The 23,671-nt window shown below is 36.7% G+C and overlaps 1 protein-coding gene across 3 annotated transcripts in view; it reads left to right on the top strand.

The window, feature by feature from the left end:
• LOC150109813 (uncharacterized) overlaps positions 1-23,671 on the top strand; it is a 67,020-nt gene that overhangs the window by 4,161 nt on the left and 39,188 nt on the right. Inside the window, exon 2 of one of the 3 annotated variants that reach the window (XM_090396792.1) lies at positions 21,705-21,799. The exons of 1 other annotated variant lie outside the window; for it this stretch is intronic. The gene's annotated coding sequence lies outside the window, so the exon portion shown is untranslated. Of the gene's footprint in view, positions 1-21,290; positions 21,424-21,704; positions 21,800-23,671 lie in introns of those variants that run through there. One more of the 3 variants, XM_090396802.1, reaches the window with a different exon arrangement.

Here is a 23,671-nt window from a genome sequence, read left to right as displayed (position 1 = left end):
TAGCAACAGATAATCACGACAGTCTAAAATCTAAATCTATAGCTTTCATTCTTTTCTGAACTCCACCACTTCTATTACTTCATTTTGTTTAGCTTCGTCAGACAATGTGTTCATGCGTTTTCTACACGTGTTGAATGTGACCACCAAACTATAGTAAAACGTAATGTTGGAGGTTTAATGGATTTTTTACAACACTCAGAAAGGATTAAAAAGAATTTAATACTTCCTATATTTCGTCCTAGTCACTAGGACATCTACGGGGATTACAAAAATAACTAATGTAACATAACACAAATATCATACAATACTAAGCCCAACCACGTGGGTGACACTAAAGTCCTATCTAGGTGGAGCACCCTCTAAAGGCGGTTGTAGGTGGCCTGGAATATAAAGTAGGACACCTGGTGATGAGTGTTTCCCAAATTTTCCGAAGCTTAATGCAAACGTATTTATTAAGATTTGGTTGATTTCTAAGAGATGCTGCAAATTTCCAAATCTTAATAAATACGGTTGCATTAAGCTTCCGAAAATTTGGGAAACACTCATCACCAGATGTCCTACTTTATATTCCAGGCCACCTACAACCGCCCTTAGAGGGCGCTCCACCTAGATAGGACTTTAGTGTCACCCACGTGGTTGGGCTTAGTATTGTATGATATTTGTGTTATGTTACATTAGTTATTTTTGTAATCCCCGTAGATGTCCTAGTGACTAGGACGAAATATAGGAAGTATTAAATTCTTTTTAATCCTTTCTGAGTGTTGTAAAAAATCGATTAAATCTCCAACATTATGTCTTCACAACATTTAAGCCTCTATACACGTATAGTAAAACGGTTTTACTAAAACTGGTGAAGCGGGGTGTCGTCCCGCCTCTTTCCAGGAGTGATTTAAATCACTAGCGTCGCTCATGTAAGTAGCCGGCCGCACTCAGTTTACCTTCATACTTCGCAGAATTATTCCGTTATTTTCACTGATCGCTCTTCATTCTAGTTTTTGCCAAAGGATGTTCAGAAAGGTTGTGTTAAAATTTCAGTAGCTCAGCTATGGAAACAGTCAATCAGAGATTCAGATTTGAGTATTCTACCTCTATCAGCTTACTATCATTAGAGCGAACCGCAATTGCTTGAAACTGAAAACGAATAATTTTCCATGTTTCTTTAATTTCTGCATATAGCTAACATATTTCGGTTTCTCTCTCTCTCTCTCTCTCTCTCTCTCTCTCTCTCTCTCTCTCTCTCTCTCTCTCTCGAAAGCTACTCCCAGTTTATTTGCTTTTGTATGTTTAATATTACCCACGGATTTCTCCCATTCGCTCTGTCTAGGTGGTTACATAAATTCCTCATGCACGATAACACCTGGCTTTTTTTACTAGTATGTGATGATCGTAATATATTGGATGATTGTGTTAGCAAAATGAAAGCTACGTTTTGGTGTTATTGATTCAGATTGCTGTGCTGTCAGTCATTGAAAAAAAAATAATAAACTTATGCAGTTTTAATTTTTGTGACTGTTGGATGACTATTTAGGTTCTTGTGGCAATGCTGATAATTGTTTTTGCATTGTAGCCTGTTAACTAAAATCGTCTTGAGTGTTTATGCTATGCTTTTTCTCCTTCTCTTCATTTGTTATACGCCAGCCGTGATGGTTATGCCTCGTGTCATCATCAGCCACCGATGTCGCCGCGTAAATTATCTATTATGTGATGCAGTTTTATCTATTATGCAGTAGCGCACTTAGGATTTAAGCTGGGGGGGGGGGGTCGGAGTTGAGTAGACGATTTCAGAATACACGCTACGCATCGCATACGACCTATGACTGAGCATCTGCAATGATTGCTAATTCATAAGTAGTATAGAAATAGAAGGCGCGACACAACATAAATAAAAAAAAAAGGAATTTTAAGTAGGAAACGAATTTTTGGAAAATTTTCTAATGTTTTTTTCCTTTTTCTTTGGTGGGGGAAGGGCCCCCTGGCTCCCCCCCTCTCTGGGTGCGCCACTGATGTGATGGATGCTTTTTTTGAATATTATTTTGGATGTGAAGGCAATGCTGTAGAAGCGGCCCTAACATACTGAAAAGCAAATATAAATTTAATAAATGTATATAGTTTTAAGCGGATATTTATTGAAACAAATAACTGGAACCTTTCAGACGATTCTAGGAGCTTTTCAGGAAGTGCTTAGTAGAGAGGAATTATTCTTTCAGTTGAACGCAAACGACCCTTGAACACGACAAACACAACACACAAATAGACCGCTTAGCTAATCCTGAAGTAAATAGGTCGTTAGATAAGCAACCATCGAAAACTATGTTAAGTGACATTAAAAACCATCCGCAAATTTTGCTACCGTCGAAAAAAATCATTAATTACTAAATAGCGTCAAAACTGTGCTTCTTTATTTTGCAAGCAATTTAAAACTATAATAAAAAATGCACTAATGATATATTTAATATGCATTGTAAAAGTCAGTTTGTTAATCAGCAGATGTATAGATAATATAAATGAAGGAAAAAAATCAGTTTTTATACTGCCACAAGGTTTAGGGATACTTCCAGATCCACTTCATATTTAAATATGGTGATTTCAGTTCTAGCTTTGATGATATTCATATCCATTCTCTCCTACTTCAAGGTTTTACATTTAACCCAGACGTACATTAAATATTTTTCTTTCTCTTTGTTCATTTTCTCGAATGCTGTTCTTTGGAACTTCATCTATCGTATGTATTTCTTGAAGGCTATTCAGTTCTTAACTCGTTTCTGAGTTTTTGTCGTCCATAAACAGTTCATTCTACGAAACGGATAGACCAGCCATAAGAGCACACGCACTTAATACGCTAGCATCATATCGTAGCTTAGACCTTAATTTCCAGTAACTTAACCACTCCAACAATATTTTGAACTCTTCAAGTTATTTGGAGGTTCCTTCGCGCTCCATTACGAACTGAGATCGGGATGCGGTGCACTGGCTCGGAAGTGAAGCCAGTGTACCCCAACCCTATCTCGGAGCAGTCCGTATTGGGCCTAAAAAGCCACGGATCTGCATTTTATTAAACAGCGTTTCTTATTCTATTGCCTTCCCAGTTATTTAAATCTTCTCTAACAACACAATTTATCCCTTCTTGTCATGTTTTGGGATTTTCATGAAAAAAAAAAATGAAAAAAAAAGTAGTTTGCTGTTTATCTGTTTTGGTGTGCAATAAGAAAGAAAATCTGACCTAGCAGATCTTTTTTATTATTGCAGATAAAAGATGTTTACTTTTCTTCTGAACCACAGCCAGATATACATTGCTAGGTGCTTTTTTTTTTTTTCTCAACTACCTCCATTCTAATTCTCTAATAAAAATGAACATTAACCTACATTATTCTCATTGGGTCATTTACCCGCATAAATGTTTATCACAAGAATATGTCATTCTCTAATAGTTTGTTATTCGTCTGCACGAAGACCAGTTGCCTTCTTGTTGATTGTGACCTTGTTCCATTGCCAACACTTGACAAGATTACATTTCGCATTTAAAACGAAGTCGCCTCGAGTATAACACTTAGATAATTCATGTACTGTATATGACAAGAAGTATGATACGTTCGTTGCTGATATTTATCATTTGTGTTTGGTGAGTTGAAGCACACTTTTGAAACAATAATCTTTAATATTTATAGCCTGGAGAATTGTATTATTGTGCGTGTTATGTAATATTTTGTAATAATATTCTAAAGTTGTTTATAAAGGTTGAAAAAAAATGATTAAAATCGTTTTGTTAATAGGCTAAATCCTGAATCTAAACTGAATACTGAATTCTGATTCGCTTATTAAAATTTTGTACATTCTTATTTTATTTATTTTCTTCTTCCTCGTTTATTGCATAAAACTAATTGCATATAAAACAATTTCAATAGAGCGTAGAAATGGAAGTGTAGTTTTAAGTTTTTCAATTTATTTCATGCGAATAACTAAAATCTAATAAATTCAACGTCTGAAGAGACAATAACACATCGGATGATTCAGTGCCATCTTCGGAAACGTTAATATCAATCTTCAAACGTTCACCGAATTAAATTGAACATTTAGAAAAATAGTAAGCTTAGGATATATTAGAATTATAATAATATACACAAGTCACAACTAGTCACAACTTTAGATGTTAAAATTGGAACAGAATTTATAAATTTATCTCTTGCAGAATTCCGTAAATATTGAAAAAAAAAAAAAATTAAGCTGATAACTTAATTTCACGATATATAAATAGAACACCACTCGTAACTGCAAAATTGGCATCAGAAGATTTTGCTGTATAACTGTAAAGATGTAAAAATGCGTTTACATGTAAATTCATTTTTACAGTTATAGGCGGTGAACACGTAGCGTAGATTTAGTGAATTAGCCTCCATAAATCTGCACTACTTGTTTGAAGTATTATTGCCTTTCAAGTGGCGCTCTTTCTGACCCACTCAGAAGAATTACACGCGCCATTTTTTTTCTTTCTTTTTTTCTTTGAAAGTCCTCGCTTTCAATCTCGTGAAACTAACGCGTATTAAATGAACATGTTTTTTTGTTTTTTTCCCTCACCGAAAACTCGGATTACCGACAAATCACAAATTAGTGTTTGTACAGTTTAACAAGAATATTACAATCTCAAGTAAATTTCTGAATTCGATTCCGGATTCAAATCCCACCGTATCAGGGATGCTCGTGAAAGTCATTAGGTGTTAGATGATTTTCAGCGCCTGGGTGAGAACTACTATCCTTATTTATTGAAGGTCTTGAAATTGAAGGACTATAATAGTCGTTCATTTCCTTCATAAAAATTTAACTTACCGAAGTTAACTTACCGAAGAAGCGCCAAAGTGAAAGGTATATTTTGTGTGAAGTTCTGTGGTGATTTTCACATACCTGATTCTAGTTATTATTCGCAGTTAGGTCTTCATTAACTGAAATCTCTTTGCATATTTGAAAGTCTATTCCATAACATTCAGCGACTTACATGAAAAAATTATTTTAATCGTTCTTCTTTTCGAATTTGCTAAATAAATCTATTATTGCCTTTATGCTTTGCAAATTAGGAAACTATTATTTTATTATTATTATTATTACATGACACCTCCAGGGAGTCCAAGGACTCATCGCGGGAAGACAATCTACTCTACTTCGCCAAATACATCTCACCCTCTCCACTATTACTTAATTCTCCTACTACGATGCTATTACCATAAACGCCACCTAACGCCCATCATCATCATTTTTTGTGTGTAAATTACGTGTGTTCTGAAGGCCGATTTTCTCTACACGGGATGAAAAACCCGCCTACAGTAATCATTCAGTTGCATTCTTTATCCTCGGCCATCACCAGTAGTTCATTGCTGAACCATTGGTAGTCATTTGTATATGGGAAGTTGACAGGAGTCTATTTTTCTTATTATTATTATTATTACTATCATATCTTATTATTCTCATATAGCCCATTGCCTGATGTTATTCCCAGTTGCAGGGTTAAAATTTCCTGGAAAAAAGCCTGTAAAAATTTCTAGTTAACGAACTCTCTAATCCATCTGCGACTAGAACGGAACTCACTACTTTTTCATCTGCTAATCTGGTGTCATGGAGGCAACGACAACCCACACAGGCACTGAATTAATAAAATATCGAATAATTTCCGAATTAATATATCTCATTTTAAGAAAAAACAACAAAACATCATATACACAGAGCGACTAGTTTATTACAGAAACCCATGATTAGTACCTCTTTAATGATTTAGTAAAAAAAAAAAAAAATCCTCGTTCTTGACAGACTGCACAAAGTATCGAAAGTTTTCTACAGATATGCTTGCTTAAGTAGATGCGATAACATCTTTCATTTTTCTCAGTGCTGCTATCCCTTTCGCAAGCAGTCCGTTCCACTTTATCTTAAGATGGTGAATAGGCTTGAAGGTAGGCGGTTGAGAAAAAGCCAGTGATACTCACCCTTATTCTCCTATAATCATTCCTGAACAGTCTGTGCCTTGGCACGTTATTCTGTTGAAAGCATCCGTTGTAAGGTTACTAAACATCACCACTTTCAAATGGGCTGTGATATTCAAATTGGTATAATTTCCACCTTTTCAGGTTACTTAATATAGTCAAAAAAAAATAAACCTTTCCCTATCCGGTCCCCTCCTGTGCCACATTACGATAATGCTAAGCGCTCCCACTTAGCACGATGGGTCCATTGATCCACTACCACTGTCCAAATTAGATTTAATTTCTCTTAGCATCCCACATGAGAAGCATTTCGGGCATCCTGTCTGTCAAGATTCTGTCACCTCCTAACGGTTTTTTTTTCTTTTTTTCTTCCCTGTGTCTCTCTCCCGTACGGCTGCTGCTGTTGGTCGGATGTTTTTTGGTAGTTGTTAAAATTCTCGGTATTTTTTAAATATTGTTCTGCTTAAATACTTAAGCAGGGGGCAAGGTTTTGTGATACGCACACTGATGCCTCTGCTCCTAGTTGTTATATGCCATACCTCTTGTGTCATCGTTTTTAATTGCGCGCGCACACGCACGCACGCACGCACTCTGTTGTTCAGTAAGAAGGACGACGCATTCGATTTGAAAGATCTGGATTTATATCCGGTCTAGAATACGAGGAATAATTTATGAGGTCTTTTCAATTTTAGATATTATTATTATTTTTTTATTGAATTATCATTACACTTACATTACATTATCATTTGCATATCATTACATTACATCTCATTCATTTAAATTTTCTTACAAAATGATAAAATTGTAAAATAATATTTGTTTCATATAAAGATAACAAGAATTTTTCTTTATCGAAATTCTGCCAGCTTTAACAACTGTTAACTCAGCTAAGGTCATAACGTCATATTATTACTGACATCATAACCTTAGTTCAACTGTTCCCGTCCTTCAGTATCCCGTCCTTTATATAACAGCTGAAGCAGACACATTGCACTTTCTCTGAAGAAGCACTGGATGCCATTGATAATCGAATAGACTGCTCATCCAGTGTGTGTGTGTGTGTGTGTAAACGTTTTTAATTAGATTTTTCATAATTCGCTAAAATTCACGAATTTTGTACTTGCTATTTACTCTTCTCTCTTTCTATAGAATAAATGAACGAACGAAATTCCACACAATTTGCCGGCAAAGGTTGGTCGATTGGTAGAGCCTCTGCTACTAATGGCTCAGTTAAGTAAGTTTGAGCACGATTAGTAGTTGAAAGGGGGCCAATCGTTCGATGCTGTTGGCACACTCTCCCTCGATGAGTCTTTGGACTCCCTGGAGGTGTCAAATAATAATAATAATAACAATGGATTTAGACATATGCTGACTAGCGTGTGTCTGAAGGCTGGTTAAAATTTAACCTAGAAACCCTATTACCTAACGAATTAAATTTGAATCTTTTTTTCTTTTTTTTAAATTTCAAACGAAATCTGAGTAAAATCCTATGTTTTAATGCCTTTTCACTTTTGAGTAGCTTGTGTATGTAAAGAAATAAAGCTTTTAGCTAGCTCTGCGAGATGTTAATAAGTTAATTCAGAATTGGCCAGTTGGTTGTGTGTATATGAGAAACAACCAGATGTCACGGCCGTGCCTATCTCAGTATCTGTTAATTAATGGCGGCGTCTCTTTTCTGGGGGAGTTCCAGGTCTTGTTAGTGCTAAACTTGAGGTCACTAGCAATAACCCCTGAGCTAGAATAACACGTGAGACTGGTTTCGGAACACCCGTGTTTGAGAGGAGTGGACGACGCCATTAGGTGAGCGTACGTGAGTAGCATGGAAATGAAAACACTGAACATTTACATCATTCTCTTCTCTAGACCATCGAATGCGGGCACCTTGAAAACAACGGAAGAAATATGTAATTGTAATGCAACACTACTGACCATGTTTTTCCTAGACTTTTAGATCTTTAATGTTCGTCCCACGGAATTAATCAGTCCGTGACCGTGAGCGGGAGTTTGTCTTCTTGGGTCCTTTTTTTTTTTTTCTCTCTCTCTCGAAATAAATACTTAGCTTTATTTAAATTAAGGGATATTAAATCCCACATAGTTTTAAAACCGAATAAGAAACTCAAAGATTGGAATCAGAGAGTTTCTTGACGAATATAGTAAACTATAAAGTATCGGCGACCACTGGCGTGAGCTAATGCAAGTGACCCTAGTACGTAGTACAATCTCGGGCAACTCGCAGCAAAGGTGGTAAAGTTCTGATCGCTATTCTTAGGTATTTTCCATAATGTAAAAACACATTTACTAGGAAATGTATGCTGTTATTACATTATGGTGGGAGGTCACTACCCAGATTGGTTTCAGCCTTATGAGTAAGTAAAGCCGTCTCTAAAAATTCGGACGATCCCTAGGCCACTCAATCGTGGGCGAAAGACCGTCCATCTCAGCGTTGGCTCCACTCAGTGATGGCCTTCCACCCACACGCCACCACCGAGCAGAACCGCTCAAATTCCGAAGAAAATCATTTAGCCCCCACCGGTTTCAGCCTTTTTTGAGGCTTCATCAGTGAGTAGCTAGACCAATTAATACGAAAGTGTATAGCGAAAAGAACTTATATACTCTGCTATACGAGTTTCCAAACAGGTGCAACCATTAAGTTACTTAAATATAAAGAGCTAATAAGCTTCATTTCGGCAATGAAAACATTATTTAAATTAAGGGGATATTAAATCCCACATTGTTTTAAAACCGAATAAGAAACTCAAAGATTGGAATCAGAAAGTTTCTTGCCGAATATAGTAAACTATAAAGTATCGGCGATCACTAGCGTGAGCTAATGCAAGTGACTCTAGTACGTAGTACAATAGATCGCCGATCGCCGAAATGAAGCTTATTATATTTAAGTAAATACTTAGCTTTATTCAAAACACGTTCAACATCTCACTTTAAAAAGATATTTTTACGTATTTGGATCGGTAAGATATTTATATTAAAGGTAGTACATTTATATTTATATTAAAAGTAGGTGTTGCAAAAACAAACAACAACAACAAAAAAATGTGGTCCAGTTTTACCCGCAGCAGAGAAGAACCAATAAATTCTTCTGCTCATTTAATAGTTTTAGTTCGAGTTATGAGCTTTAGCCTCAGAGAGAGAGAGAGAGAGATTTTCAGAATCTGTTATCTGTGGTTAACCTTAGAAAAGCACATAGCCAGGAAAGCTGATGCTGACTGGAAATGGATTCGGGAATCATTATCAAAAAAGTAGGTAAAATATAAGCCAGTACTCCTGATTAGGAAAACAAATCAAATTTCCACAAGATTAAGAAATGTTAAAGAAGAACAGATACCGACAAAAAACATAAAATGGAAATCGTTAAACTTGACTCTTTCATGACGTTAGAGGGCACTTTGTTCTTAATTAGGAAAAAAGTACATGAACTACATTTAAGGAGTACAATTTTTTTAGAGTTGAACTCCAGTGGTAAGGGCTTTGTCTAAATCGATTTCAGAACATAATATGTAGTCTAAACAAATAGTTTACTTTCTTCAGTTTAATACAGTTCACAATTTTCGTGTAATCTTCGTTAAGAGAATGAGAAATAAAGTATACAGAAAGGAGGGAATCACCAATAAAATCATGCAACGCCTTAACATCGTCTAAATAAATCACACTACAGTTGAATTCTACTTAAATGATCTTAAATGATGTGTAGAATATGAACTGTTTTAGATTCTCACAAAGGTTAACGAAGTTTGTATTTTCTCTCTCTCTCTCCCTCCCCCCTTTTTCTCACTCTTCTTTTCTTTTTTAGCTGCAATATCATTTTTATAATTCCGTTATCAGTTAGTCTGTGTATCAAATCTATAAATGGCGTGCATAATGTGAAATATTTGTTTCTCTTCTTAAAAATTCCATAGTCTGAAACCAACTACACCAATAGATGGACTCCTCCTGCCCACTTTATTATCCAATTCCTCCACAATTTGAAGCTGGAACTCAGGTCTTTCCGGCCGGGATCGGAACTCGCATTCATGTGGACTCTTAAAATATAATCTGCTAAAAAAGTGTCTCTTAGTTGTTCCTTCAGCTCAATATGGTATTTAGCGTGTTATTAAGAACTTCTTCTCCTCAAATACTGTGGCATAGCAGCTTAAAAAAAAAAGTCTTATTTCTGTGGTGAATTATCTCTCCTATCTCCCACTAGGCCATGCTGCAATTACCACTCAATTATCTCTCGCACACCTCCTTGTTCTGATTACTGTTTATACACAGTATCAAATTCTTATCAAAGGTTAATTCGTGTTTGTCAGCTGCAGCGCTGCCACGTTTTGAAAACAGTTTACCTTTTTCCTTTAGTAACTATAATACTAAAGTACTATAGTACTGTAATGTGCTATATTATTAGTAAATTATTGAATTAGTAAATAAATTATTAATAATTTATACTGGGATTTTGACACGGCAATTAATGAATCGTTATTGACGTGTGAATTCTAGTTAAATTAGAAGGAATTAATGTTCGTTTACCATCATCCACAATGCTTAGACTTTAGAATTCTAGTTAAATTTGGAGGAAATAATGTTAATTTACGGTTATCCACATTACTTTTAGGTGCTGGATTTATGCCACAGCTACGATTGCTACCTTCCAAAACATTGAATGCGATTTTGTCAAAAAGATCCAAAAATGTTTTACAGGTTTTTTTTTTTTTTTTACATTATAACGTATACAATAATAATATAAATATAATAAAATTAAACTGCATGATATTTGTCAGGATGATATTTGTCCTGACAAATATGTGAGAATAATCAAAGAAATGCACGAAAGAAATAAAGTTTCATTCAGATACTGCTGGGAGACAGGGTTATAAAATGTCTAACTTACTGTGTGTAACATAGCCGTTGACTGATTGAGAAAAGTTACAGGTCTAAGAAGAGAAATTAAATGGAATCCTATGTCATAGTCATAGCTGAAAGCTCTCGATTATGAAGACCATTTGATTTAAGAACAAAAGTTTCTTAAAATGAACGGCAGATGCTGTAAAGAAATTAAAATCTATGAACATGTAGAAGTTAAGAATTCTACATACTTAGGGGCTAATTGATACTGATAGGGACATAACGCAACGATTGAGAAAAGCAATACTGCTTTCAGAAAATTGAAAAATATGTGGAAATCATCAAATAATGTAATAAATTCAAAATAACTATCTTCAATAGCAATGTTAAAATCATATTATGTGGATCAGAAATATGGAAATTTACCTAAACAAAATAATTTTCAAAGTGTTTGCATAATATATTAAACATATTTTGGCTCCATCGTGTAATAAAAGAAATTATATAAATACATTGAGCAAAAAAGTATCACCAGTGAAATAAATAAACAGATGGAAAGGATTTCATTTGTAGTGAGGAAGGGAGAGAGAAAGAGAGAGAGAATGACAGAAAAGAAAAGAAGAATGGCTGGCTGGGAGAAGTGAAGGGAAGCTGAATTGGTGGCATAAGACAGGAATTTGAAAGATTCGGATCTCGATCTTCTGCATCAAGAATTTCATGCAAAGGATTGTCATATAATTCAGGAGGCAAAGTCTGTTCTCGGGAGAGACCGAAAATATGCGATTCAGGGGAGTTCGCAACTCTAATAATTTTTGGAAGTGCTCTCTGATGAGCGCACACAAATTCGTCTTTTACGAACTACACGTTTGCAAACTTTAGCTGTTCTGCTAGGTTATCTTTGGCTGTGATCATATATCGTGGCCCTTATCAATTTTTCTTTTGCTGTATTATCCGGAAAAACGAACGCCTGACGTCATGTCAGTTCTGGACGCTTCTGTTGTCTACGCAGTGATGGTTCTATGGAAACGTATCTATTCGTAAATTATTAACTTACCACCAGATGTTTATCAATATCTGGTGGTAATTTAACGTAAAACTGGTATCGTAAGTTCCCAAAGGCGCATTGTAGGATTCAGATTGAGACTTTTTTTTTTTTTTTGTTAGCTAATCTAACTTTTGCACTCGGACGTCTTTTAAACCTTTCGCCAAGTTCCTTGCAGTAGGACACTGTGCATAATAATTTACAAGTAGATACGTTTCCATAGAACCACCACTGCGTAGACAACAGAAGTGTCCAGAACTGATTTGACATCAGGCGTTCATTTCTCCGGACAATACAGCAAAAGAAAAATTCTTATCCAAATCACGAAGACAGGTCTCCTAGCCACAAATAACACCGCAAAAGTACTTAAAAGATGGGACGATACACTCTTGTAAATAACTTTCGAAAGCTTTCATTTGACTCCCACCTACTAAAGCTCGAGAACCAATAGCACATTAGTACCGTGTGGTGAACTAAGGATTTTTTCTTATATTTTAATATTTTATTTTTTACATATTTCGGAAACCCCACTCTGGAGATCAAACATGGAACCTTTTTAAGCCACTTCATTGAACTTTCGGCGGTAGCCTCACATTGGGCAGTGAAATTCATCTCCCACCTAAAGTCAACCACAAGCGTTCATTTCGATGACTGGATTCGAACCCGAATGCGGTTGGTTGGAAAGAGACCATGCTAACCGCTCCGCCAACCAGGCTGGAAAAAAAATAAAGTTTACTTTATTTCACGGTGAACAAAATACATATTTTTTCACCGTGAGCCGTTGTAATAAATGTCGTGGGAGTCATTTTCAAAATGGATATCCTTGATGTGTCTGCCATTTAGCAAATAATTAGTAGCTGATAAAGCCAAGTCCGAACTGCTCCACAGTTTGGACTTGGCTTTACCATGCTTTTCCTCGCACCCAATGTTCAGTTTCAGTGCTAGTGATATGATGATGGTGTGTGTGTGTGTGTGTGTGTGTGTGTGTGTGTGTGTGTGTGTGTGTGTGTGTGTGTGTGTGTGTGTGTGTGTGTGTGTGTGTGTCGGTCTCGCACACGTAAGATCGCAGAACTAATAGAAAAGTCTTCAGGAAATACTTCTTGTGGATGGCTGATTATCGAAACAGCCGTCCACAACCACAGCTGAACTGTTAAGCAACCGTTGCTCCTGTTATAGTAGATTGCATAAATATGAAGAATGCCATTGCTGTTGAACAGCGTGAAAATTCTATAGAAAAGCAATGCTGAAAGGGACTGTCTGTGAGACAGTGGACAGAAAGAATCACAATTAGAGGGGAGGATGGTAGTCAATCGTACTTGTGGATGAATCTTCTAGAGAAGATTCAGGCCCAAGGCAGATATAATTCTTACCACTAATTCTAATTCGATAGTAAAGCTAGATGGGTCCAAGAAAAGAGATTTGGTCGTAACTGCTGACAAGGTTAGGTTAGGTTATCAAGGTAAGGGAAGAAGAACTTTTCTTTTTTTTTGGAAGAAAAAGACAATTTTGTTTAAGTATTAAAAAGTGACTACGTTGTCGTCATCCTATTCAAGGACTGGATGGTCGAGCACTGCAAGGTTTGTCACACAAGAAGGAGGAATGGAAAGTGCTGTCATTGGAGATCTGCAAATCTCCGTTCTTGGACCACAGTCTAATTTGTACATAAATGATATAGGAAAATATCAGTTATTTGCTGATGATGCAAAATTTGATGGTGTAATAGATTAAAGGTACGTAAAGAGTTTGCAGAGTGCTTTAAATAGGCGGCTTCACACAGTACGAGCAAAAGATAACAGGTCTCCCATCTTCGGTATGGTCGCGTGTTTTCTTAGAGATGAAGTTGCGGAGAGAATCCAGAAGCGAATGTTTTTATGGGGTCAGTAGTTTGATGTTCAATTTTTATCTCATTTTTGGAATAGACTGAATAACATCTTACTTCCGTGTAATGGGGTGGATGCTGAGTGCAAGGAAGTGTAGAGACAATAAAGAGCAGGAGTTAGTTATATCTCTTAACTACTCCATCAAGTATCCTCAGAATGCCAAGTTACCAAACTAGATATATACTCGTATACCAAACCCGAGTACTTAAAAGAAAGCTCTGTTTTTTGAACAACCTCGGTATCGAGGTTGTTCCAGATTCTTCTGATGTCTTTCCGGCAGAAGGCCACAGGGGGCATGTGGTGTGTTGTTCCTAACTGGAGATGATTTGATTATATGTGTATGCATGAGTTGGAAGAGAAGATGTCAGGAGGAGGAGCTTATTGTTCAGGTGTTGTTGCAAGTAACTGGATTTGGAAATAGTTGGGAACACAGTTCGACAGAGATTTCTCCCAACAACCTTTGCAAAAGACCAGACTCTTCTAGTAAGATTGCCATTTGTGCAAGAGGTGAATTTTCTTCATTCAGTTCTTTTATAGTCGCTCAGATTCATTAATGGTTTGCAGTTGTTTCTGGAGTTTTTATTTCAAGCCGCTTGCTGTATGGCATAATTTTTTCTTGGAACACCATGGTAATTCAACACTCCAACATAACGATTTCTATAACATGATCACTGCTAGTATCCTGATCTGAAGAACGAAAAAAGGTAGTCTGACCATGGAAAAGAGAAGTTCCAGCGGTCTTGGCGTTTATGTAATGTCAAATGAACATTCAAGGTTGAAGGGTTATTAGGACTTGAAATGAAATTTGTAGACGATTGTTTCGAGTTCCTGAAAGGAGAAGTGACCTCACTACTGAACATGGATAGAGAACATTAAGAAAAGATCTAGAGCTGGGGGGTGAAGAACCTTTTTTACACAGTGTGTCAAAATAGCCTATGATCAACTATGAACGAAACAAACATTTTGTTTCGTTTCCTTGGAAATTATGAATAGAAATTATTACTTAAATATTTTGTTTATTAATGGAAATAAAATTTACCGAATTTTAATTTTATTTATTAATGTGTGTTATGTATGTGTTATGATCCATCGAATCGTTTCCGACTCCTGGCGACTCCACGAACATACATTCTCCATTCCGATCTGTCCCTGACCATGTCTTTCAGAACCTCCAAGCGCCCTCCAGTGGCTTCTTTAACTCCATCCACCCATCTAATTCTTGGTCTTCCTCTTCTCCTGCTTCCATCAACTTTAGCAAGCATCATCATCTCCTCCAGGCTGTCATTTGCTCGCATAATATGTCCGAAGTATGACAATTTTGCTTGATGATCATAGCTTCAAGGGAGCAATCTGGCTTTATTCTGTCTATCACTGATTTATTGATTTGCTTTGCAGTCCATGGTATTCTTAGTAAGAGTCTCCAAACCCATAATTCAAATGCATCTATCTTCCTTCTTTCACTCTTTCTCAGGGTCCAATTTTCACATCTATGCAGCACCACAGGGAATACCATTGCTTTCACGATTCCGAGTTTTGTTGTGAGGCTAATACTGCTTCCATTTTCTCCTCATCTACTTCAAAATCATTAAGTTCACATGTTGCCATAACTTTTTGAGGTTAAGTTTAAGACCATATTTAGCACTTTCTTCTTTAACTTTCATAATAAGTTCCTTCAAATCTTCTTTGCATTCTGCTATCAAGGTGGTATCATCTGCATACCTCAAATTATTAATATTTTGTCCACCAATTTTATTTCCTACTGAAGACTCCTCCAGCCCTGCCATTCTTAAATGTATTCGCTGTACAAGTTAAACAGGTATGGAGATTAAATACATCCTTGTTGCACCCCTTTACCTATTGTGAAATGCTCAGTTTCTCCAAGATCTGTTCGGACAGTAGCTTCTTGTTCATAATAAAGATTCCTCAGAAGGATAATGAAATGCATGTTCTTAACACATTCCACAGTTTCACATGATCTACATAGTCAAAAGCCTTGCTATAGTCAAGGAAACAAAAGTATATATTCTTGTGATATTCCTGTGCTCTTTCTATTATCCATCTTACATTGGCGATTTGATCTCTTGTTCCTCTGCCTTTTCGAAATCCTGCCTATTCATCTGACGTTTCTCTCTTCATGAATGGTTCCAGTCTTTTCTGAATGATCTTAAGTAAGCCTTTACTTGCATGAGAAATCAGTGCTATAGTTCTGTAATTTTCGCACTCTCTTGCATCGCCTTTCTTCAATAAAGGTATATAAACTGATTTTTTCCATTCCCTAGGCCATGTAGTTGTGATCCAAATTTGCTGACATAGAGCTGTTAAAATTTTAACTGGCTCTTCTCCCAGGGCTATCTCCTCTTGGTGCTTTCTTACTGGATATCTGTTGCAGTGCTCACCTCACTTCACTCTCCACTGGTACTGGTTCCTGTGTATAATTCTGCTCTTCAAATTTCTCAGTAATTTTGGAATCCTTTCTGTAAAGGTCTTCTGTATACTCTTTCCATCTTTCTTTGATGTCTGCGGCTTCTGTAAGATATCTTTTGTGTTTACTTTTCAATATTGTCACCTTGGCACTAAACTTCCCTGTTAGTTCTCTGATCATTCGGAAAAGATCTCTTGTTTTTCTTTTCTTGTTTTGGTCTTCTATTTGTTGGCATTCCTGGTACATTTATTAATGTACTCAATCTAAATATTTTCATATATATATATATATATATATATATATATATATATATAAGCTTCTCCCTAACAACAGAAGTACATGACAGAAAGGAACCAATGACTACCATTTCAGCATTATATAAATTACTTTGGTTTAACACAACCGCGTGTCAAATACGATACTCTTCAACATCGTTAGAATTGAAAACGGTTTGGTAGCAGTTGAGGACGTAATTTCTTGGCTGTTGTCATGCAGTGTTAACCTAAGTTTCTTTTACGTAACTACTTTGTAAAACGATTTGGGACAGTGGCATATGCCGCGTGCCAAGAAAATCTTGCATGCCATGGTTCGCTAATCCCGAACTAGACAATTGAGTGAGGGGATTTTCCGATTAAACAGTATGCTCTATACCGTCGTTACATCAATTGCTTCATTTTCTGTTCCAACTTGGTCAGCGGAATTGAAAAAAATGGAGTAAGTTGTAGTTTTGGACATTTAAGTCACCAAGGAAGATGACTTCATTGCTACGGTAGTTGGATTGCAGATTGAAACTCGAAGTCTCGCTTCGAGAATGAAGAAGTCAAAAAGGTCAGAATGATTTTCAGAATTTAGTGACGGCAAGTTAAATAATACATAATAAGGCAGGAAGACCTTGTACCCGAGAAGGTCAACAAGAGGATGTTCACGATTACCCATCCTCTAGCAAGGAATATCAGACCACCCGACGACATATGTGCTACTTTTGGAGAGTTGAAGAAGACTGTAGTTTGTTGTAACTGCAGTTTAATGTTCTGTTAAAAGCAGGAGATCGGGTTCTTATGTCTATAGGTGGTAGTGTACATCATTTAGTTTGATGTTTATGCTGCGAAGTTAGCGAAGTAGAAAAGATTTTTTTTTTTTTTTGGTAACGTTTAATAATATTTAATCTCAGATAAATTATTAATATCACTTTTAATAATATCCGTTACAACCTTATACGATACTACTTTTGTCCGTTTAAGCCCTTACTACTCCTCATCTTGTATTTTAAATAACTATATAAATAATGGAGTTATTAAGCAGATACATGGTAAGAAGTACCGGAAAAACGACGGGACAGGTGTCCTTCGATTGCAAACGACCTGGGTTTGATTCTTGTTATGACGAGAATAGAACCTAGGTGATTTCCATTTGAAAAAAAAGCCCATTAAAAATCAAATGAGATTATATGTGCTTTTTAATTGAAAGTGGGTTAGCTAGTCTCATATGGATCTTTCACAAGAGAACCATTTGTTGGCAAGTTCATAGTCCATTGTTGGTTGGACATGTCGTGAGTTGGTGCTGGACCAGAAAAGGCTTTGGTTATGTCCAAAATCGATACAGGTTCTAGGGGGGGGGGGAATTTATAAGGGTTGAGTGGAGAGGAAGTAGGAAGTTATTTGTGATTTTCTCCAGTTCTTTTAGTGAAGCCTGCTTTCATATATTTGGTGGGGCTATGTTGGAAAGCACTGGGAGTTATAGCAGAGGGGTTGATTTCAGGGTTCCGCTAATTGTGCGCATGTTTATGTTCAGTTGAGAGTCAATAATATTTGTGTGAGCACTTCTTTCCCAGACTGGTGCACAGTACTCTGCAGCAGAGTAAACAAGAGCCAGGCCTGAGAAGTACCTCAGCCTCTGCAACCCAGCTAGTTCCACTTAGTCTTGAGATGCTGTTGTTTCTCATTTTTATTTTGTTTATTACTTTACGAATATAATTTTTGTAGGTCAGACTTCTATCCAGGTTCACTCCCAGGTATTGCAGATGAGGATCAAGCTGGACTGGGCTACTACAGAAAATTAGGTTGAGTTGGCCGTTTGCCTTCTTGTTGTTAAAATGGAAAGGTGTGAACACCGTTTTGGTGGGGTTTGGCTATGGTGCCAGCGCTCGAAATATTTCTCGAGAATTTCCAAATCTGTGTTCAGGGCAATCTCCAGCGAATCGATTGGTGGAGTATCGCCATGTCATCTGCAAACATATATTTGTTTGATCTTGTTGAGAGAATGTTCAAGATATAGATGATAAAACGAGTTGGATCCAAAACAGAGCCCTAGAGCCATTCTGAAGGAATCTGAGTCTGCTTTTCCTTCCTCCGAATTTTTCTGTTGAGCACGGATTCTAGGAAGTGTAAGGTTTTTTTGCATTTTATGGCAGAAGTTTTTGTCAGGCCTAAAGCCAGCTTATTTTGTAGGGTGAGTTGCCTTGATGAGCAGGAATCCTTTTCATTATAATTCTCTCTCTCTCTCTCTCTCTCTCTCTCTCTTTCTTCTAATGTAGTCCCGGAGCTTTATTAGTTCTTTAGACACTAATGAGTCACCAGATTCCTCCTGCAGAGATCTTCAAGCTCTTTTCTCCGCCTGATTTTCCCTTTCAGTCGTTTCCGACTGTAGGTGACTTTGTAGTCATTGCCCACAAAGTATTCCTGGTGAGATTTTTACAGGATAGTTCACCATTGCTTTCCCCAACCTCCCAATTTTTTCCGGGCTCGGGACCGGCATATGGATGGGACGTATTCCTGACTGTAATCCGTGTGTGTGTGTGTGTGTGTGTGTGTGTGTGTGTTCACGGCGGCCGGTTTGCCTGTTCTGAGGGACGAAAAATCCGACTTTCGGGTGAAAAAAAAACCCTACCTTCGTATGAGACCGGCTAACTCACCTTTAGTCGAAAGAGACCAGATAAAGGTTCTTTAGGTCACTGACGGGAATCGAACCCAGGTCTTTCCGACCAAAGGTAGGAAAGACCTGGGTTCGATTATACTGACTTCGTCTATACTGACTGACTGAGCTACGGAGGCTCCTTTTTTACGGCATGGTGTATAATTGGGCTGGAAACCACGAGGAATGGTTGGTCTGGCTGCTGTTTTACCAATCTGATAAATCTGGTGTAGTTTTCGGGCATAAGCAGGATGGTATTGATGGTCTGATCAATTTTTTGCCACACTCCCTCCAATTGGCTTTCTGAAGATTCCGTCTAGGTTTGGAGCAGTTTTAATAAGTGGAATGGATAAACCAATCTCCAGAAGGAAAGAGCGATTCTGGCTGTTTGGAAAGACTACCAAGGATAGATCAATTTATTGGCAGGGGTGGTTGTCAGTGTCTCTAGAGACTGTGCAGAGGTCGGGAGTATATACCTTTCCCCATCTGGCAAAGTGAAAGTTCCTAATTGCTTGGCGTCGAAGATCAGGTGAAGGTTGTGAATATCCATCCAGTCGGACAATCGTTGTCCGTTGAGGTCAGCGGATTGTTAGTCTCACACGAAGTGGTGGGTGTTGAAGGCTGTGAATTGCGACTCAATAGCTGATAGCAAAAGATTAACAGTGAGTTATATCGTTTGCGATTTTCTGAAACAATCTATATTTTACTGATTTGAATAGTGAACAATGTTAAAACTGTGATTAGCTCTTCATACCAATCATCACCGTTGTGTGTGTGTGTGTGTGTGTGTGTGTGTGTGTGTGTGTGTGTGTGTGTGTGTGTGTGTGTGTGTGTGTGTGTGTGTGTGCTAATTTTTAAAACCAAACTCAGTGGATATCAGATTAGAATGAGTTAAGTCATGACTCAGTTAACTGAGATAAGGATTGGAGACAGAGCCTCATAACTCTGACAAGTTATTGTTAATGTCCTCATAAGGGCCTCTGCCTCAGTACAAATAACCTAAATTTTACTCAGTGGAGGGGCCTCTTTAAAATTATAGCATAGAAGCCACAGCGACCTTAAATCTGTTCCTGATTGGAGAACTGTCCTAATAATTTGCAAAAAGGAAGGTTTCAACTATTTGCTTTTTTGTTGAAAATGAATGGTCGAAACTCAAACGATCATCCACCTGAATAGTCTACCATCTTTCATTTTTCAGAAGCCAAACTAAAAATATTTCTTAAATATCCCATTCTGACTGAAATAAATATCTTTTTGAGCTTCAGCCAATATTTGTTTGAGAAAAATGAACAAAAATTATGGGGAAAAAATGCAGCTCATTTCTCAAAAAAACAAGAAATACTACAATTCCAAGTGTGTTTCAGCATTAAGTATCTTATAAGAAATTCTATGACCATATGTAAGTTATTTTTGCATTTTTCCCCTTTTTCTGTGAACAGATTTTTATTTTAAAATATTCGAACCTTCTTCCAGTTCACAACTCTGCCACTCCCGGAGTCCTAAATACTGTTTATGCATTTTTTCCATATAAATATATGTTTTAGCCAAGGATTTTATTTTTTTTTTTTTTCTGTTTCACCGAGGTGATTCATTTTTAGATAAGTTGCGGAGACATAAATTCCTTTTTTTTTTTTTTGAAAATTCTTTTTTTTCTTGAAGTTATTTATACTTTAAATACTGATTAATTTAATTGCTGATAAGGAATAGGAATAATACTATTTGTAGAGCGATGATAATTACTCTCTGTGCGAAAGGATATTGTTTATCAAAAAAAGAAAAAAATATCAGAAATATCACAAGCAACATTTTGACTGGAAGAATGCTCTTGTTATAAATAAATTTTCTATCATGATATAACGTTTTATAATCTTAGGCATATTAGTTATTACCGAGATCCAACTAATTCCATGCCACAAAGTGTGTGTGTGTGTGTGTGTGTGTGTGTGTGTGTGTGTGTGTGTGTGTGTGTGTGTGTGTGTGTGTGTGTGTGTGTGTGTGTGTGTGTGTGTGTGTGTGTGTGTGTGTGTGTGTGTGTGTGTGTGTGTGTGTGTGTGTGTGTGTGTCATGCAGTGTACTAGCCTGGCTGCATCTCCTTTTACGAGCCTCAATAATAGATATTTACTCCACTTTGATATCTCTGACCTTGTACTGTGATTTGTGCCAAGTCCCTGAGCTGAAACTTGGAGCAAAGTTCACTCCGCAATTCTTGTTACATGTTCGTTAGAAAAAGAAGAAGAGGATCACTATAGCTGGAAATAGTCTTGCGTGAAATCAAAACAGTGCAGTATAAATAATGTAAATAATGTAATATAATATAAATTAATAATTTAGTATAAATAATGGTAAATTCGAAGCATCCAATTTTCAGTGAGTATTTTGCGCCTGTTGCTATGTAATGCATGCATTCATACATGAGAAGCAGCCAATCGTACCTATCCAAAATGAATTGACTAATTAACTGATTATTTTAAAATCTTCCAGCATATAAAATATTTCCTTCATTTAATCTATTTTGTTCGGATTCTTCATTAATATAGTAATTAATATCACGGCGGAAACGAGCTTGCATAACTAAATAAATAATTACCATGGAATAACTTACGTGACAATTTTCATTTATCACATTTTTTTCGCTCAATTATCAACAGCATCCCACGAAATTTGAAACAAGCAGGCAGGAGAGATAACCGGAAGACTCAACAAAGAAAACGCGTGAGCTGCAAGGCTAAATAGAAATTATCACGTAAGTTATTCTGTTGTCATTATTTATTTAGTAATGTAGTACAGTAATTAGCTTGCAGTAATTATTCGTCTTTGAATAAACCGTGAAATAAAACTTTCCATTTAAACCTTTAACATTATTTTTTTTCTTTTGCACTTAGAAGGAATTTATTTTTGACTTCTCAAATTGTTCTTGCCGAAACTTGTTAGGACAATGCTAAGTACTAGCATTCATATAGTTCTTACTTTAACTGTCCCGAATTAAAAAAAAAAAAAAAAAATTAAACCAAGAGGTTGCATCCTCAATACTTGATATTTACATACACGCCAAAATTCTTTAAACTTTGATATCATGTTGGACAAACCTCAATTTCTCGTCAGTCTTACTTGGTTTGGGTTTTTGCTTTTTATTTCATAATTACCATGCTGAGTTTTCTCTTAGGAACCAGGTTCAAGAACACTAATGGGGTCCAAACTCAAAATAATGAGCAAGTCTCTGGTTCGATTTTGACTTTTTACTACTCAGATCGGATCGACAACTGTCACGGTTTAATATGTTAATATCCATTTTAATATTTCTAGTTATTTCATTTGACTTATAATAGTGTAAGGTGACTACATTATGTTAGAGCCTCCTCCAGAAAAAGACATTTCCAACTTATGTGATAACTTTACATAGATGAAAAAATTCATCATTTAGTAATCACCGACGCTGCAGTGTTTGACGCTCAAACTACACACATATAGTTTGAGCGTCAAAATAGTGCTGGCTATAATCCAGCACGAAGACGAGTTGTTTTCTGCTTGATGAATTCAAATTTTCCGTTGCTGTGCAAATAAAATCCAGGCATGAATATGGCGGGATGCATCTCAGCGACAGGACACTTTCAACTTTTCATTTATCCGTTCGGCGGGCTACTCGCTAACTGTGTATTTTCTCTGCCATTCCGATCACTGTGCACAAAAGAATGCGGCTTTACAAGATTGATGGTGAAGTTGAGAAATGGCAAGTTTAACTGAAATGTTCGTAGTAGAAATGACACACACACACACACACACACACAGGGGGGGGGAGACATTTGATATCAATGTATTTTTTTTTTTTTTGATTACCATATTTTATTTCTGGGAAGTTTTTGTTACTGAATTTGGGAAGTGAAAATCGATGTTCACTTCCCAAATTTCTTGCCTAGGTCATTCTTCTACTTCACCGAAAATACAATAATAACAGAATGAAGTATCCTGAACATACTGAAAAATTTAGAATTTCTTCGAATAATATAAAAAGACCTGTTCACATGACATTCCACTATATGTTGATAATTCAGTGAAAGCCTACCTGAACGTGCAGTTTCTAGATGAATGGGGAAAACCATTCCATGGTCTCGGAGTTACCGAGTTAACCTATCCAGATTTCTTTTTATTTTATTTTGGGGGGAGGGGGAATGAAGGTACTACACTCATCAAATAGATAAAGTGTGGATGAGTGCGTTCTGTTAGCCAACTGTGTCTTAAGATTTCATCACTATGGACAGAACAAGACTCGGTGATTCCGTACGGTTTTCATATTTTTCAAACCACCTACTAAGTCACTTGAAACTAGTTAAAGTCAAAACTATTGTTTCTGAAATAATCCCTATTTCTGACTTATTGCAATAGAAATTCGTTTCTTTAAAAGGTAGTTACGATCGTCACATACTTTAAAGTATAATTTAAAAGTCAGCATATCTCATCTTCCCTCGAGGTGTCGAGGGTTAGTTAATCATCGGACCTCCAACCGTTCACAGGATGTCGAACGCTTTGCGGGATGAAACCCCCAGGATAAACTGGGGAAAAAACCCTGCTGCCCAAGACCGAATAACTTGGCTATGGCCGAGGAAGATCCTTCAGATCC

The sequence above is a fragment of the Typopeltis vanoorti genome, chromosome 1 (assembly GCF_054136105.1).
Source record: "Typopeltis vanoorti isolate ZY-2024b chromosome 1, IOZ_Tvanoo_1.0, whole genome shotgun sequence".
Classification (NCBI taxonomy): domain Eukaryota; kingdom Metazoa; phylum Arthropoda; class Arachnida; order Uropygi; family Thelyphonidae; genus Typopeltis; species Typopeltis vanoorti.
This window is presented reverse-complemented; position numbering and strand designations above follow the sequence as displayed.